The following is an 18,136-nucleotide window of genomic DNA, read 5'->3' as shown; positions in this document are numbered from 1 at the left end:
GAATATAAATAAATAAATAAACAGCTGATGGCCGGCGCCTGAGGGGTGGGGCAGCACAGGGAGCTAGGTGCGTTGCGGGTCGCGAGATTAGCGCAGATGGCGCCGGGCCGAGCTGCCCGGTACCCAGAGGGGGTGAGGGGCACAGGCTCAGCGAGGTTCCAGGCAGGGTTTTGGCAGTGGTGAGTGGCATGGGGCTACTGGGACACGCTCACATCCAACCTTGGAGCTATTGGCCTGAACGTGATGGGCGGCCGCGGGAGTGGCGCCAAGCCGTGCAGTTAGGAGGACGCCGGCGAGGTAGCGGCAATCGGAGGCACCTGGAGTGGCGCAGCTGCCGGTAGGGACTGGGCCGTCGGGAGGGCCGCGGCTATCGGGAGGGCCGTGGGCACCAGGAGAGCCGAGGCCGCCCGGAGGGCCGAGGCCGCGAGGATGGCTGGGGGCGCTGGGTGCGCCGGGCGCGCCGAAAGCTCATGAGAATCCGCCGGCCGCGGCTGCAATAGCGCTGCAGAGGCGTGTTGTGGCTAGCCAGACGGAGGTGACGAAAAACGCGACATACCTGCTGCTACAGAGCGTTCCTTGTCGTCAGGAATCTGTGGCGATAGCGGCAGCAGCGGGCGAGGAGGTGGGGACGGGGCCGAATGTGCCTCTCGTGTGTCGTGAAGAGGGACGGCCGGGCCATAGATTCTAGGCAGGAGTGGCGGGGAGGCGGCCGGGGGTAGCCGAGGTGCTCAGGGTTCCGACGAAGAGTGCGTGGGAGACAGGGACGCTGGGACAGCTGCTGGCGGCGGCGACAGCGGTTCTGTAGCGTCGTAGAGCGGCATCGGGAAGTAGGAGACGCCGAAGTCCGCCAGAATGGCAGCGCGTAACACGTCGTACGGCCGTCTGCCCACGGCAGGGCAGGCGTACCGGCGCAGCAGGCCGGGTGGGAGGATATCGCAGAGGACTGCGTGTTTGGACGGCTGATGGTGATGCCGTTCAGGTACATCGCAGCCTCGAACTGAGCGAACCACCCTCCGATGCCTTGAGGCCGGAACGCCGGAAGCGGCGGGTTGTGGCCTGGGTCCTGCCAGTAAGCCATCACGGAACGCAGCTGAGGGAAAAGGTTCGGCTCGACGGGTCATCAGATGTGGGAGGGTGCTGACGTTTGGATCACCAGATGTGGGGTGAGTTATTGTCCGTAATCCAGGTCACCTGATCTGCGAAGTCATTGGACGCAGAAGGACGACGATGCGTTATTGTTCGTTGTCCGGGTCACCAGATATGGGAAGATGCCGGCGTACGGGTCAACAGATGTGGGATGCCATTCTGTCGAAGGACGATCCCAACATAAAACAGAACTGTTCATTAGCGACGGCCCGGACTAGCATACCGAAGCTACCAAATAGAATTTATTTGTACACCAGACAATATCAGACACGAATAGTGCATAAGGTAATCTCTAAACCACAGGAGCAAAAAAATTAGTCAAAACAGTAACCAATTCGGACAGAAAAAAAACAGATACTGAACAGGCCAAAAACCTATGTACAGTAAATACCATGGCACATCATCTTTCCAAATCCAACATACATCTCAGTACGCTGTGGTCACAAAGAGAACATATTAGTACACCGGACAATGATTAGACACGAATACTACATAAGGTAATCTTGAAACAACAGGTGCAAGAAAAATTCGCGAAGCAGTCACCATTTTGAACAGAAAGAAACACGTGCCGAAGAGGCCAAAAATTTGTGTACAGTAAATACCATGGCACAAACTCTTTCCAAATCCAACGTATATCTCAGTACGCGTTGGTTAGGCAAAGGACAACGGTTGAGTGAGGGGCAAGGGCGGGGGAAAGTTACCATCTCCGTACTACACTTATTCCCATATATAGGCATACATATATAGACATGGTATGCCATATATAGGCATACCATATATAGGCATATACCGAGGCTACGCTCATCTCGGTAGCGGAAGGAAAACAGCTCCTCTTCCCAGCCGGGCAGCCTGTTTTTGTAGCCGCCGTTGGTGACGCGTGCCTCGGGTGTCGCAGCGGTGGCGCTTGCAGTCCAGTGCGTCGTCCGTGTTACGCTGGACCGGATGATAAAAAGGCAGAGGTTGCGCGGAAATATGCGTAGTGTGTGTCACCACAATTGTAATCTCTGTCGATTGTTACTTTGAATGAGTTCAATGTATTTTAACTGACTTTGTATGTGCTCGTATGAGGGATTGTAACTTCCTCTGTATCGTCTCTTAGCTGTATAAACTTTGTTTTGTTTTGTGAACTTTTGACTTCGAACCATTTTCTGGCTTGCGACCGGTGAAAGCTGGGCACCAAACGACCAACCCCCTTGTCACTTGGTAGCTGGTCTCCGGCTGAGCTTGAAACGCGGAGTCGAGGGCATCTCTTTGGTGAGCGAGACCGCTACCCCCACATGCTCTAAGGGTGTCTGGGAGTGCACGCTTAAGTGCACGAAGTGGTGATAGCTAGGATACAAAGTATGCGAGCGTGGAAAAGGCACATCTTCTGGCTAATGACGAATGCTCGGGATACGATGTGAATTAGGCACAGGTAGGATTCAGAGCCGTCTTTTGACAGTGAGCTAAAGTATCTTAATCGCATTCAAATCTAGGTTTGGAGATTCGTAGCATTCTTTTAGAACGCAATTTTTTTGCGACTGGTACTTATCTGATGTCAAAAGGGGCGAGACTACATCATGGCAATGGATGTAATATCGCAGTTCAGATAATCGGAACGCTTTTATTCTTTAAACGCAAACACCTTGTACAGATATAAAGGCCTTGCAAACACTTACTACTAACCAGCGTCGTGACAAAATTGTATTTGACACTTGCTGGCCTAGATAATGAAAGATGAAACATGTCGACGCTGAGGCTCCGCGTTATCGGGGAGACTCAAGCCCAGGTAGGCCTAGTTCGACGGTAAGGATGTGGATGCTGTAGTATCGCAGTTCTGCTACTAACAACATTTTTACTCGTTAAACGCAACTACTTTGTACAAATATAAAGGCCTTACTAACACCTACCACCTCCAGCGTCGTGGCAAAGCGTGTTTAACGCTTGCTTGCCTCGATAATGCGAGATAAAACGGGGTCGAAGCTGAGAATCCGCGTTATCGGAGACACTCAAGACCAGGTAGGCCCAGTTCAAGCGTCGAGGCTTGGATCCGATCTTCATGAGCATAGAAGAGGGACATCTTTTGGGGAATGGTAAGTTCCGGCGATAGGAGGAGCATTAGACACAGGCGGTATTCAGAGCAGTCGTTTTTAAAGTGATTTTTAGAATCTTAATCATGTTAACTGTACAATTTTGGAAATTCGTAGGACTGTTGCGGAGGTAATTTTTTTCCACTGAAATTTTACAGATGTGAAATGATGGGGACGATATCGTACAAATGGTTTTATTATCGCACTTCTCCTAGTCACAAACTTTTTGTTTGAAAAACTGTGTTACCTTGTACAAACATAAAGGCCTAGCATACACCTACTACAACCAGCATTGTGCACAAGCGCCTTTAATCCTTGCCTCAAAGATGTGAGATAAAAAGGGAACCACGCAAATACTCCGTCTTTCCGGCTAAACAGAGGCGAAAGATGGCCCAGTTCTAGAGTGAGGGCGTGCATCTGAGGTCTGCCATCAAAGAAACAGCGCATCCTCTGGCGAAAGACAAATGCTGCAGATAGGATAAGTGTTATGCAGAAGATAGTTAAAGAGTAGCCTCCTGGAAGTGATTTTAGCATCTTTATCATGCTCAACTGTGTAATTTTGGAGATTCCTAGGATCCTTACGGAACGTAATTTTGAGACTAGAGTCTCCTTGATCTCAAATGAAGCAGGCTATATCGTAGAAATGGTTCTAATAGCCCAGTTCTGCGATTCGCAATGTTATTCTCTGTTAAAGGAGATAGCCCTGTATGAATATAAAGGCCTTGTAAACACCTACATGCCCCAGCGCCATAAAAAAGCATGATCAACGCCTGCCTCGATGGAGGGATATTAAATGGGGAAGACGATGAGACTCCACGTTATCTGATAGACTGAAGCCCAGATCAAGGGTCAGTCAGTGGATCTGAGCTGTCAGCAAAGAAAAAGAAAATCTTGTGATGAATTAGAAGTACTAAGGATAGGACGTATATTATGCACAGGCGGGATTCACAGTTGTCACCTTGGAAGTCATTGTATTGTCTGCATCATGTTGAACGCCATAATTTTTTTAGATTAGTATGACTGTCCCTGAAATCTTATTGTTGGTTACTGGAATTTTGTCGATGTCAAATCAGGCAGATCATATTGTGGGAATGCCTCTAATAGCATAGTTCTGCTCCTCACAACGTTTGTTTTGTTGTGTTTTATGGCACATGGGCAACTCACGCCATCCTGCGCCAAACTCAAGGTAAAAGAAATTATCGATGGTTAATTCGGCTTATAACATTCTTTTCCATTACCTGATGATAAAAGAAGAAAAATGTTGTGAATGACGAATATCAGAGCTTTAAAGGGGGTCGGGAATTCTCATCAGGCATCCTTGACTGGGCAAGTGTGTTCAGCCTCCAAACCAGTAAAACAAAACCACAGCCTTCCTCTCATGAATGAGAATGTGGCTGAAGTAAATCAAAAAATGAAGTGATTCAGTGGGTAACGATTTAGAGTCTGCTGAGAAAACCTGCTTCCCTTAAAAAGCTAAAAACACAAGTTTTGTTAACAATTTTATCTTCACTCAAAAGTAATACTAGTGTGAAGGGATGTGTTCATTATAAAACTGAGTAAAATATTTTTTCCTATGTTTATCAAGTACTGTGCATGACCATAAAAGGTGAATAATTGTTAGGTCATCTAAACAAGTTCCACGCACCGGTTTTTATTTTGTCAATAGAAAATTGTGTGTGCTGTGTGTGGCCTATACGGAGATAACATAAAATAACTTCAATGAAACATTCATGGTGCAAACAAGATTTCCAATCACCTATGACTGCCTTTACCAGGTGCAGTTTGTTGTTTATTTCATTGTTCCAAGCATTCTGCCATTTTTTTCTGTTAACTTCTGTTGTAATAAATTTATGCAGTCCTAAAATGTTTTATGGTTTATGGAGGTTTAAAGCCCCAAACCGACTCAGGCTATGAGAGACGCACAGTCCCAAAATGTATATTTTCTCTTGAGCAGCGCAAAAATCTCCTATCTCATTGCCCTTTATTCCCACATGACTCGGGACGCAGCAAAATTTTATATTTTGTCCTTGAGCGGTGCCAGTTACTATGTTGTGTGATGTCATCAAGCAGAGGGGTGCATGCATATTTAGAATACAGAGCTCTAGTTACACTAAAGGAGTCTGTGCAAATAGTAGCATTCTTGACATTCTCGGTCAGTATTTTTTCTATGGCCACACATACTGCGTAGCACTCCGCGGTGAATATGGGTGAACACTGTGGCAGTCGCACTATTTCCTCCAAATTCCCTAGCACCACTGCGCTTGCTACGTAACCATCTGTTTTTGATCCATAAGTGTAAAAGTCTGTAAAACTACAGTAGTTTCCTTTGAGGGCAAGGAATTCTATGATTTGTTGTTGCGGAGTTTATCTTTTATGGAACTGTGTAAGAGGGAAGGCACAGGTTGTAGGAAAATTCTACCATGGAGGCAGTGTATGTGGTCTTCGAGCAATGCCAAGTAATGTATCTTTTACTCCGAAGTTTTGGCACATATCTTCAAAACGCAGGAGGACTGGCCTAATAGCTAGCGGTTTGTTGTTAAAAAGAATTCTGGACGGGCACTTTTTGACTATGGGGTAACATAGGTTTTTGGGCATCAAACGAATTTTTAATATGTATGAGCATGTGAGCGTGAGTCCTCTGTGTGTAAGGGGCGGTTTGTTGGTTTCATCATAAAGACTGTTTGTAGGTGATGTCCTGTAAGCACGAGTTGAAAGACGTAAACGTGAATTTCGTACTGGGTCTAGTGGTTTCTAGTACGATGGCCTTGCTGAAACATACTATACAACCATAGTCTAAGCAGGATCATACCAAAGAGCATTAAATTTTTAGAAGGCTTGCCCTGTCAGAACCCAGAGTTTAGGTGAAAAGACTTTGAGTATGTTCAGTGATCTAGATGTTTTCTTTTTTCACGTGTAAATATGAAGCAGAAAAGCCTGTTTTTGTCACATGCTATGCCTAAAAATTTGTGTTCATTTCTTACGGGCAACTTGGTTTCGTTCAGGTATAGGGTCAGATCTGCCTGTAATTGGCGCGTCAGTCAGAAAATAATGGCTACTGTTTTCTGTGCAGAAAACCGGGAGCCATTTCTGTCTGCCCATGGTGCCAGTTTGTTTATTGTTAACTGTGTTTGTATTTCGCATGTCCATATCTTGGAGGATGTGCAATCTATATTTAATGTCGTATACATAAGTGAATACATAACGGACCTCGGTATTATTGTGCTTAGAGAATTCTTTTTTACAATAAAGAGAGTTGTGCTTAAAATACACTTTTAAGGTATTCCATTTTCATCAATACAAAGCTTGAAAATGTTCAGCCTAGGCGGGCAATAAATGAACGGTTAGACAAAAAGTCTTCAAGAAGTTCAGCATTCTGCCACGGATGCCGAACTCAGTTATGTCCTGAAGAATCGCGAACCTTCAGGTTGTATCATATGCTTTTTCAAAATCGAAAAGTACAGCAAGACAGTGTTGCCTGTGTGTGAAAGCTTTTCTGACAGTATTTTAAAGACAAACTATATGGTCTGTAGTGGAGCACGCATTCTTTAAACCACATTGGTGTATATCCAGAAGCTCCCGGTCTTCTAACACGAACGTTAATCTTATATTGAATATATTTTCAAAGGAATTCGCTAAACAGTTTGTCAGAGCTATGGGCCTATAGCTGCTAGGAATAGTAGGGGGTTTACTGGGTTTTAAAAATGGGACAATGATGGCCTTCTTCCAGGCTTCGGGAATCTTACCCAATACCCAAACTTTGGTAAAAACTCTTAAAAGTGCCTCTACAGCTTATTCATAGAGATGGGATAACATTTGATAATGTATATCGTCAGCGCCGGGTGCAGATTGCTTACCGGTGGATAGAACTTTGATTTCTTCAACCTTAAGGAAATAATTGTAGGAATCATTTGTGCCGCCATTTGTCGGCAGTCTTTGCTATTCAGCCGCGTTCTGTATTTTAGTAATGAACTGTGTAGTTCGATGAACTGGAAACTCAAGAAAAATATTCACCCAAAATGTCTGCCTGTTCTTCTAAATTTGCCTGCATACCAGGGGCTGACAGAAAAAGGAATTGTGAATGGGGAGTAGCTGCCATTTATCTTTTTAACCATCTTCCACATTTGTTTTTATGTGGTTGAACTGTTTAGTGGCGACACGTAACCTACACATTAAGTTTTTTCGGCATTACGGCGAATATATGGGGCTTTTGCTCTGGACTTTTTGAAGTTCATGAAATTCTTCTGCGTTAGATATCCACAAAAAATTCCCAAGGCTTTGTTTTGCCCTCTTCTTGCGTCTCGGCAGTTTCGTGTGTACCAAGTTTTGTGATTTTGTTTTAGTACACCAAGACGACTTCGCAATTTCAAGGTGTGCAGCGGTTCGAATACAATTTCCGATAATTCATTTAGTTCGTTTATGCCGAGATCATCTGAAACTATTTTATCTAACGTGGCCCTTTCTCTTATAAGTGCCCAGTCGACTAAATGTAACTTCCAACGTCGTGGTTTATTTGGGATGACTTGCGGTGGGAATGTCAGGCTGATTAATACAGGGAGGTGATCGCTGCCGCATGGGTAGAGGTGGCATCCCATTTAAAATTGCTAAAAACAAAGGACGAACTAAGTGACAATCTATGGAACTCGTTTTGCTCATGCTCTGAGAGCAGTACGTATCTTTGCCGGTGTTTAGGAAGCAAACATTAATTATTAAAATAAAACCTTCTTAAACACGACCTCCTGCATCAGTTTGTGCACTTCCCAAAGAACCGGAGTGGGCATTAAAGTGACCAACTAGCAGGCATGGCTCTGGTAGCTGTTTTAAATTTCTGTCTAAGTCATTACATGTTACTCTTAGGTGTGACACAAGATATATGTTGCATATTTTGATCATCCTAAAATGAATGACGGTGACGGGACTGCGAAAGCCTCGTATTTGCTATTAAGATTGATTTCCTGGGTTGGAACACCATTCTGAACGACAATAGCATCCCTTCAGACAGTTTATTTCATTGCTCTCGGTCATACCGAAAGACATTATACTTGCTTAGAATGTTTCTTGTTTGGGACCTAAGGTGGTCTCCTGTCAGCATAAAGCCACCGGAACAGTGCGTTTGAACATTCTTTTATGTCGCTGTAGTTATTTACCAGTCCTTTACATTTCTATTGAATTATTGAAGCCATTTTAATTCTGTTTTTCTAGGAAGTTAGAAACATATATCAGGTTATTTGTGACCCCTTGATTCGGGGCTGTCTTTTTTTTTGACCAATCCATAGAGCTCCGCCGACCGTCCGATGTGGACGGCATGGGGCTGCCCTGTGTCGTTTCCATATAGCCTCTGAAGAAGCGCGGGACGGCCGTGCAGAGGGCACGTGGATCTTATGGTGAATTCCAATCGCAGACCCGGAGCGGTCTGCACGCTCTGTGACAGAGCGCATGAATCCAGCGCAGAGCGCGCGGCAAGAAATTGCGATTGGAGTACACTTGCTCTGGCCAGAGCATGTAGGCCAGAGCATGTAGGGCGCCGCTATCGCCGCTGAAATAGAACGTCGCGCAAACTTCCGGTCGGATCCGCCTATTTCGGCGGAGCAGTCCCAACTGCTCCACGGAGCAATCTCGGCTCGGCAACCGCTCCCTGTCTACGAATGGAAGACGTGATCCGTGCCTCAGATCTGCGTTTGGAATACAGTTGCTCCGAAAAGAGCAGTAAACGTTGCTCCAGAAGTGCTCCAACTCTGCGATTGGAAGTCACCATTAGAGTTAGACCTCGACCTGTGGGAGGAGAATGTCTTGGAGGCCAGCGACCCGGGGGTCTGCGACGCCTCCTTTTGGAATGGTGGGTAGTGTTAGCTACTCCACCGAGGGACGCGGATGGCCACGCCACAGGCTCTTTGCGAGTGGCCTGGGCAGGCGCCGAAGCCTGGCGTGGTGTGCCGCGCCCACCACCAGATCAACGAAGTTTGTTTTTGCGGTGATGGCCTTGTCCCAGGCTTCGAGATTTTTATCCCATACCCAAACGTTGCTAAAAAATCCTGAAAGTGCCTCTACAACGGATTCAGAAAGATGGCCTAACATTTGATAATGTATTTCGTAAGGGCCGGGTGCAGTTTGCTTAGCGGCGGACAAAACTTTACTAAGTTCTTCAACTGTAAGTAAATTATTGTAGGATTCCTGTGTGCCGCCCCTTGCCGGCAGTCTTTGTTTTTCAGCCGCGTTTTTGTATTTTATTAATGAATAGTGTAGGTCGATGAACTGGAGACTCAAGAAAAATGTTCACCCAATGTCTGCCTGTTATTCTAAATTTGTCTGCATACCTGGCGCTCACAGAGAAGGAACTGTGAATGGGGAGCAGCTCCATTTATCTATTTAACCATCTGCAATATTTGTTTTCATGTGATTGTGCTGTTTATTGACGACACGTAACCTTTACATTAAGTTTTTTCGGCATTACGGCGAATATATTGGGCTTTTGCTCTGGATTTTTTGAAGTTGATGAAACTCTCCTGCTTTGCATATCCACGTAAAATTCCCTAGGCTCTGTTTTGCCTCCTTTTCGCGTCTCGGCCCTCTCGTTTGTACCAAGATTTGTGATTTTGTTTTAGTACACCAGACGACTGTGGAACTTCTAGGTGTGTAGCGGTTACAATACAATTTGCGATAAATTCCTTTAGTTCGTTTATGCCGAGATTATCTGCAACTATTTTATTTAAGGTGGCGCTTTCTCTAAAAAGTGCCCAGTCGGCTAAATGTAACTTCCCCCGTCGTGGTTTCGCTGGGATGACTTGTGGTGGGGATGTTTGGCTGATTAATACAGGGAGGTGATCCCTGCCGTATGAGCTGCCAATGACATCCCATTTAAAATCGCTAAAAACAGTGGGTGAACTAGAAGACAAATCTACGGAACTCGTTTTTACAGCGCTCGGAGAGCAGCACGTATCTTTTCCGGTGTTTAGGGGGCAAACATTATTGCTTAAAATAAAATCTTCTCAAATACGACCTCTTGCATTAGTTTGTGCACTTCCCCAAGAACCGGAGTGGGCACTAAAATCACCAACTTTCAGGTATGGCTCTGGTAGCCGTTTTGATTTTTTTTCTAAGTCATAAAATCTTACAATTAGGTGTGCCTCAATATATATGTTGCATATTGTGAACATGCTAAAATGAATAACGGTGGCTTCAACAGCTTCGTATTTGCTATTATGTTTGGTTTCCTGGGTTAGAACACCAGTCTGAACGACAAGAGCAACCCCTCCAGACGGCTTATTTGCTTGCTCTAGATCACTCCGAAAGACATTGTACTTGTTTAAAACTTCTTTTAAGTCACTGTAGTTATTTACTAGTCCTCTACAGTCCTATTGAACTATGAAAGCCATCTTGATTTTGTTTTTCTATGAAGTTAAAAACTATATCAAGGTATATGTGGCCCCTTGATTCGCGGCCCATCTTTTTTTGACAGATCGAGAGAGCTCCGCCGACCGTCCGATGTGGACCGCATGGGGCTGCCCTGGGTCGTATCCATAGCCTCTGAAAAAGCGCGGGACGACCGTGCAGAGGGCACGTGGATGTTAGAGTTAGACCTCGACCTGTGGAAGGAAACCTGGGGGCCACCGACCCGGGTGTCTGCTACGCCTCCTTTTGGGATGGCGGGTGTGGAGCTCGTTGACCTTTCCGCGAACTCGTTGGTCTTTTGTTCGCAAGAAAGGCCGCTCCAGTGGGGTCGGAATTCGCAAAAAAGGGACCCTTTCCGTCCCGGCCTCCCCTGCTTGTGGCGGACGTCCTTATCTCCTCCGCGTGGTCACGGGCATAGGCCGTCTTAAGAAGCATAACCAGGTGTCGACATGTGTGAGTTGTCAAGGGGTTGATGAGGTTTCGGGAATGCACGATATACGGCTGAGTATTAGCCGAGTGACCGGAAACGCACTATTCCCGTAACGACTGCCTTCTTCTCTTTCGGTGTATTCTGTAAACAACTTTAGTGATCGTCTCGTCGAGATATGTTTGTCGTGTGTGCGAAAGAGAAAACATATGTTAGGAAAGTGGTAACCGCTGTGCCGTGGTTGCTTTGGAGAGGGTGGTCGCGTTTGTGCTGTTTGTGTATTTGATTGCAACCTCTCCTTTCACAACTGTTTAATCCATACTCTTTCCGCAATCTGTGATTTGTTGGCGGAAACCTTATTTTCCTTTCCCTAACCACTGATTGGTGAGGTGCGTCGCTTGTGACCTTATTGGTGGCTGTCCGCGCTAAGGGCAGAGACAGAGGGTTTAAAAACAAGCGCTCTACGTTGAACGTGGGCTGAATTCGTCTGATCAACGGTTTAGTCATGTAAAGAGTTTTCTCCTTGCTTTGTTTCTTCTCGTTTAATTTGTTGTAAATAAATAGTTAACCTTCTCCTTGCTTCGAGTAATGTGAATGTTTGCGAGTTAGAACCACCGGGTCATCAAGAAACCCTGTTTTCACCATCAACAAGGTGTTTCCTCTCATCACCACCTGAAGGGGGAAACTCAACTGGCGCAGTCGACAGGATCGCAACTTCTTTCTACTCGAGGCATTGGACAGAAGGTGAGAAGAACAAGTCGGTGGACAAGCTGTTTGTCCTAAAGAAGAAAACGTGAAGCTGCGTCGAAAGGCGACGTCGAGAGCTTCATGATCACGAGCCAAGTTCGAGAGGACGTCGGAGGCTCAAGTCAGCGAGGAGCTGAAGGAGCCGGGCAACGACAAGCCATTGAGGGTTCGAGTCAGCGAACTGCTGAAAAAGAACCAGGCGTCCACCTCGAAAGGGTTCGAGTCAGCCAGCTGCTGAAAGGTAACCAGGCGACCAAGTGAAGCGAGGTCCGAAGCGGTGATCTGCTGAGGGACCAGGATCAACTTGTGGGCGTCTACCTTCCCGGGAGCCCGCTGTCATCACGCTGGGATCGACAGTGTTGCGGTCGTCGGAGCATCAAAAGAGGTAGGACACCTTCGTGCTTTCTCCGAATTTGTCATCTCTGCGTAAAAGTCGTACGCTATACGGTAGCATTGAAATGACTGATGCAGGGATGGATGCCGCGAGGGGGAATGGTCTATAGCCTATCGAGCAACTCGCGTCAACAGAGCAGGCACTAGGAAACATGGCTCAAGCTTTGTGGAAAGAAAAGGAGCGCAGGGCTCAAATGCTTGAAATTTAAAAGTAGAAGCTCCAAATTGAGCTTAAAGAAATACAATTGATGCAAATGTAGCTTCCGCCACTAGCGGATGCACAACATGGAGAGCGGTTGGGCGATTATGCAAATGAATTGAGAACGGTACTGGCTCATATGCCAGAAAACGAGCCATTGGCGCCCGCGGGCGACACGGGCAGAGGTCAGAAGAGCGCCGCAACATAGGCGACATTGACGCGGTTAGCGATACTGCAACTGCGGTTGCAGATTGCAGAAGTAGAGAGCGAATCGCTTGAACTGAAGCGCGAAACGCTTCGTCTTCGTTCGGAGCGTATAGCACGAGAACAGGCCAGCTAGACAGAAAAAGTACAGGTGCTGGAAACACAGAGAGCGAGGCCAGAATTAAGAGATGTTAATTCTGAATCTGACGTCGCTGTCCCTGGTAGATTAGTTACCCAGAACCGTGAAAGCGCACGAAAAACTTTGAAGGTAACTGCATGTTCTGATGAAGTTGTCGCCGAGGTGGCCTGTAAGCCATCACTGGCAGCTGAGGACGCGCCGCTGGTGTCGGTCGAGCTGTCGATACAAAGAACGCAGGTTGCGCTAACTCACGCAGCGGTATTGGCAGACGCGTTGAGCGCGCCGGGCGACAGCAAAGAGCTGCGTGATGATTCAGCAACGGTTTCTATGAATGGTTCTGGAACAAAGGAAGCGCGCGCAGGAAACCATCGGACACCTAGAAAGAGTCGTCGCCGCCGAGTGTACCCTAACGTTCGGCTCATGGAACACGATAACCTTTCTTCAGACACCATTCGTTCAAGCATCGCTCAACACTGTGCAGAGTGCACCAAGAAAAATAATGAGGTGTGCAAAGCTGATTTCAAAAAAACCACCGTGTTGTACTGGCATAGCGACCAGCGCACTAGAGAGATAATGGAGGCATATTTCATCGAAAAGAAAAAAAGATGTCTGTGTCAGCACTCCCTCGGTCGCGTTATATGACAGTGAGATAGGTTTTTTAGATGCCTCTTGATGTACCACCTTTTTTGTTTGATCTGTGACGCAGTGCATTCGGGTTTTTGAACGTTGGAGGCGATAGTGCCCTCGTCGCTATCTGTGTACTTTGTACCTACGCACCTATGTCGTTTTTCTGTATATGTATTTATTTTTGCGTTCCTTCTTAATAAATCTTAGTTGCGAGACAGCGCTTGTTTTGCCCCCTTTCCTTCCGTCGTGTACTTCGTCCGTTCGCGCTGAATTTTACCGCCAAAATGTACCCTAAACGCAAGAAAGCCGAGCCCTCTAAGACTACGCCTGCGGATGACTCAGACGGTAGCCACAGGAAAGGCAAGGTGAAGGCGTGCTCCTCGGCCGCAATAGGCGTTCACGTTGTGGATAGGCAACGACAGGCGGGAAGTGGCGTATCAAATTATTCAGTGGGAACAGCAGTGTGCACGGAAAAAGAGGGACGAGCGAAATCACGACGTAAGAGATTTCAAAAGAGGCTGGAGCGCCGCCCCAAACGGAGAGTACCTGGCAGGCGACAGTCGGGGCTAACTGGTCGCGCACCACGCATCAGAAAGCAAAAACACTCATCGGGTGCGCCAGATTGCCGATTGCTGCCAAGGGGGGAAAGCTTGATAGGCAACGGCGCTTTCATTTCAGTCTTTGTACGGCCGAACCGTCCGACAATAACCGCGCTACCGAGCCTTTGTAGGTTTATTACCGGAACGCAGAAGCGCTTGCAAAGGGGGCGCGGGAGTTGTCCTTTTTTGTGACCGGTCGGCACCAGTGAGACCGCGTCCCAGCTGGGCGCGGCTGAAGAGATAAAAGCATGCGAGTTCCCAGAATGCCCAATGTTTGCATGCATAAGTAACCAGTAGATGTAATGTGGGAAGTGGAGGCTAGGGACAAGCTTGGCAGTTGACATACAGAGAGCGGACATGGCAAGTTCTGGAACGTGCAGATTGGTGTCCTAACCTTCTGTACACGGAACGAATTGAGGCTGTGTGTGTGCGCGCAGTGCTGATTGGAACCTTGTCATCGGACTTTTATGTCACACTGACAGCGAGTGTCCGCGTGACATTCTTGGTTGGGAGGTGCGGAGTTCTTTGACTTTTCCGCGAAATCGTTGGTCTTATGTTCGCAAGGAAGGCCGCTCCAGTGGGGTCGGAAGTCTCCAACAAAGGGAGCCGTCCCGTCCCGGCCTCCCCTGCTTGCGGCGGACGTCCTTATCTCCTCCGCGCGGTCACGGGCAGAGCCCGTCTTAAGAAGCCTAACCATGTACAGGTGCCTACATGTGTGCGTTGTCAAGGGGTTGCTGAAGCTCCGGGAATGCACAAGATACGGCTGAGTATTAGCCGAGTTACCGGAAACCCACTATTCCAGTAATAACTGTCTTCTTCTCTTTAGGTGTGTTCTGTAAAGAACTTTAGTGATCGTCTCGTCGTCATATGTTTGTCGCGTGTACGAAAAGAAAACTTATGTTAGGAAAGTGGTAGCCGCTGTGCCGTGGGTGCCGTGGGAGAAAGTGGTTGCGTTTGTGCTGTTTGTGTATTTGATTGCAACCTCTCATTTCCCTAATGTTTAATCCATACTCTTTCCCCAATCTGTGATTAGTTGGCGGAAACCTTGTTTTCCTTTCCCTAACCACTGACTGGTGAGGTGTGTCGCTTGTAATCTTATTGGTAGCTGTCCGCGCTAAGGGCGGAGACAAAGGGTTTAAAAACAAGCGCTCTGGATTGAATGGGGGCTGAATTCGTCTGATCAATGGTTTAGTCAAGAAAATAGTTTTCTCCTTGCTTTGTTTCTTCTAGTTTTATTTGTTGTAAATAAATACTTAACCTTCTCCTTGCTTCGAGTAACGTGAATGTTTGCGAGCTAGAACTACCGGGTCATCATGAAACCCAGATTTCATCATCGACAAGGTGCTTCCTCTCATCACCACCTGAAGGGGAAACTCAACTGCAGGGCAGTGTCAGCTACTCCACCGAGAGGCGCGGATGGCCGTGCCACAGGCTCTTTGCGAGCGGGCTGGGCAGGTGCAAGCCTGGTGTGGTGTGCCGTGCCCACACACCACATCAGCGAAGTTTGTTTTTGCGGTGAAGGAGAATGTGCTTGATTGTCTGTACTTCCTTGTTTGAAAGAAATACTTTCAGAATTTTTCAGTGTATATATTCTTTTTTCTTTCTTCCAAGACGGACACGCCCTGGAGTGCATCATAGTCTCCTTTCACAGTTTGCGCAGCGTGGGGCGCCATCGCAGTCACCAGAACCGTCAACTTTTGAAACGCATTTCGCAAACGTTTTGCTACCGCGGCAAATCTGTGAACCATAGCCGAACCTCTTGCAGTTAAAGCATCGCCGAGGGTTAGGAATGTAAGGGCTCACTTTTATTTTCAGATAACTCACTTCAATTGAGTCTGGGAGAGAACTTTGTGCAAATTTCAAGACTATGTGTTTTGCTGGGATTTCTTTGCCCTTTTTTCTTCATCTAGTTGACATCAACGACGTTTTGCTCAGCAAGCCCTTCATTGAGTTCTTGTTCTGTAAGGTAGAGGAAGTCATTTTCAGAGATTACACCACAGACTGTGTTGAGGGATCGATGGGCTGCGATGGAGACAGGTATGTCACCCATGGGCACAATGTTGGAATGTTTTGAGTGTTGGACGAAGAGGACTCCACCAGCCGTTTTTTAACCTTGTAGCCTAAGCCCAAGGCACCCGTTAGATATTTTTCTACGATGAATGACGAGATTATTCTGGCAGATTTCTGTGTTTGTTCGTTATCAATTACCTGAAGGTTAGGAAAACTTGGTTTCTTTTTTTGCATGAAGTGTTGAGTTACCTAGGTCCGCCTTCTCTTGAGAAGGCGATCAGTTGCTGAGAAAATGTTAGCCATAGAATATTGGTGTTTTTCGGCTAGGGGGCCAGCCACCCACTATGGAGCCCAACTAGGAGACGGGACAACAACTTTCTAGCAAGTCGTGCCCACGGCTCCTGTAAACCCTAACTATAACCAAATATGACACAACTCAGGGTAGTTGGCCACACAACGTTAACCCTCGCTGCCTATGAAAAGTAAAAAAGCTGAAAACAGAGGAGGAAACAGGACAGTTCTAAGAAAGAAGTTAGGAAAGTGAAAGATGGAGTGGAGGATAGGAATAGGCGACTGCCGATTTCCCTGGTCGGGTCAGGCCGGAGGTCCCTCTACAAGAACCTGGGGAAAAAGTGGTGTGTTGCCTCCTCCGAGGGGCCTTAAAGGACCGAACACTCGGCGCTCAGCCACCAGGAGCGCCTTTTAAAGGGACACTGAGGAGAACTCTATCAGATTTTTTCTGTTAGCAAAATCCGATAGTTCGGATTCATGGCGTTGTTGCCGCTTGCCCAGGAGCGAAAGATGCACTTATTTCAAAGAAATTTGGATTGGAAGTTGAAAAAGATTTTCCTGCCGCTCCGATTCAAACTCGAGCACTCTTACGACGTCACAGTACGGAGTGACGTGATACGTGACGAAAACGCAGACTTCATGATTTTTGGCGGCTAGCGGTGCGGTCTAGCAGCAGCCGAAATGAAAGCTACCGCCGCCGCACGTTGAAGGCATCCATCGGGGGTCGCTACCGTCGCTTCGTTTACGTTTACACCGGCGTCTTGCCAGCGTATTATGGATGCCGTTCCCGAACCCGACGACATAGTTTTCGCAAAAACTCCGGCCTGCGTTTCAGCGACCTCAGCCCCACAGATCGTGCGATGCTTTGAGGGAGCACGGTTAGGTTAGGCGCAGGCGGCTCGTTTCCCCCTTCCTCAGTGAGCAGCCGTTGCAAACTAAATATCATAACCCCAGTGCCGGGAGTCGCGAGGGGCCAGGACAAGGTTGGCGCGTTGCGCCCATCGGAGGCTGGCCGGGGCTTTGGGGGCAACGAATTGTGATTCCTTGAAAGGCGCGAATTGGGCCAAGTTATTTATTTTTTTTTGCCACAAGAAATAAATGGGTGCTCAAGGGCGGTCCCGTTTAAAGTTGGTGGCTTGAAACTAAAGCCGGCGCACGACACTTCAACGGCTTAATTCCGCTAGAACCAACGGGTCCACTGGAACGGGCTCTCACGCCCACTTGCATGTACCTTCAGATGTGTACTGTGAATGGATTAAATTAGCCGAGAGCTCGAAAAGAACAGCCCTGCCCAACTGCCGAAGCTACTATTGAATTACGTCACAACGCGCACCTCGCCGCGGAGCCGAATCAGTCTGGCCGGGCCCGCGGAGGCTGGCGCACTCGGTGCGAAACATAGACATGCTCCAAGTCGCCGCCAGTGCGGTCAGAGTGCGCCGAAGCCGCCGAATGCGTCGGCGGTCAAGCGCTGTTGGAGTATAGAGGGTCTCGCTTTTGCCGACGTGACGTCGCCGTGCAGCGCGCGCGTTACGCTGGAGCATAAACGCGCCTTAACAGAGCCTACGCTTAACCGCTAACCAACGTATTCGGTGGCGGCATCTATGGCAGCCACTTAAACCCCCCGCCCGCTCACTGAGTATAAAAAGAAATCCTGTGCCGAGGCTCAGAATCGAAACAGGGCCTATGGCGTTTGAGACGGATACGCTACCACTCCGCCACGATGACTCAAGGTAAAACGATTAATAAAGGCGCATCTAGTGAATACACTCCTCCGATGCAGAAAGCTCTGCGCTTTCGCTACGTATATCCTGCCCTAAGAGAGCTAGGATATCAGCAATCTTGTCTCCCGTCCCTAATAAACGATTTCTGTTAAGTAGTTTGAAGTTGACTGGCGCAGCC

The 18,136-nt window shown here is 47.5% G+C and overlaps 1 long non-coding RNA gene across 1 annotated transcript in view; it reads left to right on the top strand.

Annotated features, from left to right (window-relative positions):
• Nucleotides 1–10,586: 10,586 nt before the first annotated feature.
• Nucleotides 10,587–18,136, top strand: part of LOC144132371 (uncharacterized) — a 70,601-nt gene continuing 63,051 nt past the window's right edge. The window contains exon 1 of the long non-coding RNA XR_013314794.1: nt 10,587–12,160. This is a non-coding gene — a long non-coding RNA (uncharacterized LOC144132371). The remainder of the gene's footprint in view (nt 12,161–18,136) is intronic.

Source organism: Amblyomma americanum, chromosome 5, assembly GCF_052857255.1.
Source record: "Amblyomma americanum isolate KBUSLIRL-KWMA chromosome 5, ASM5285725v1, whole genome shotgun sequence".
Taxonomy (NCBI): Eukaryota; Metazoa; Arthropoda; class Arachnida; order Ixodida; family Ixodidae; genus Amblyomma; species Amblyomma americanum.
This window is presented reverse-complemented; position numbering and strand designations above follow the sequence as displayed.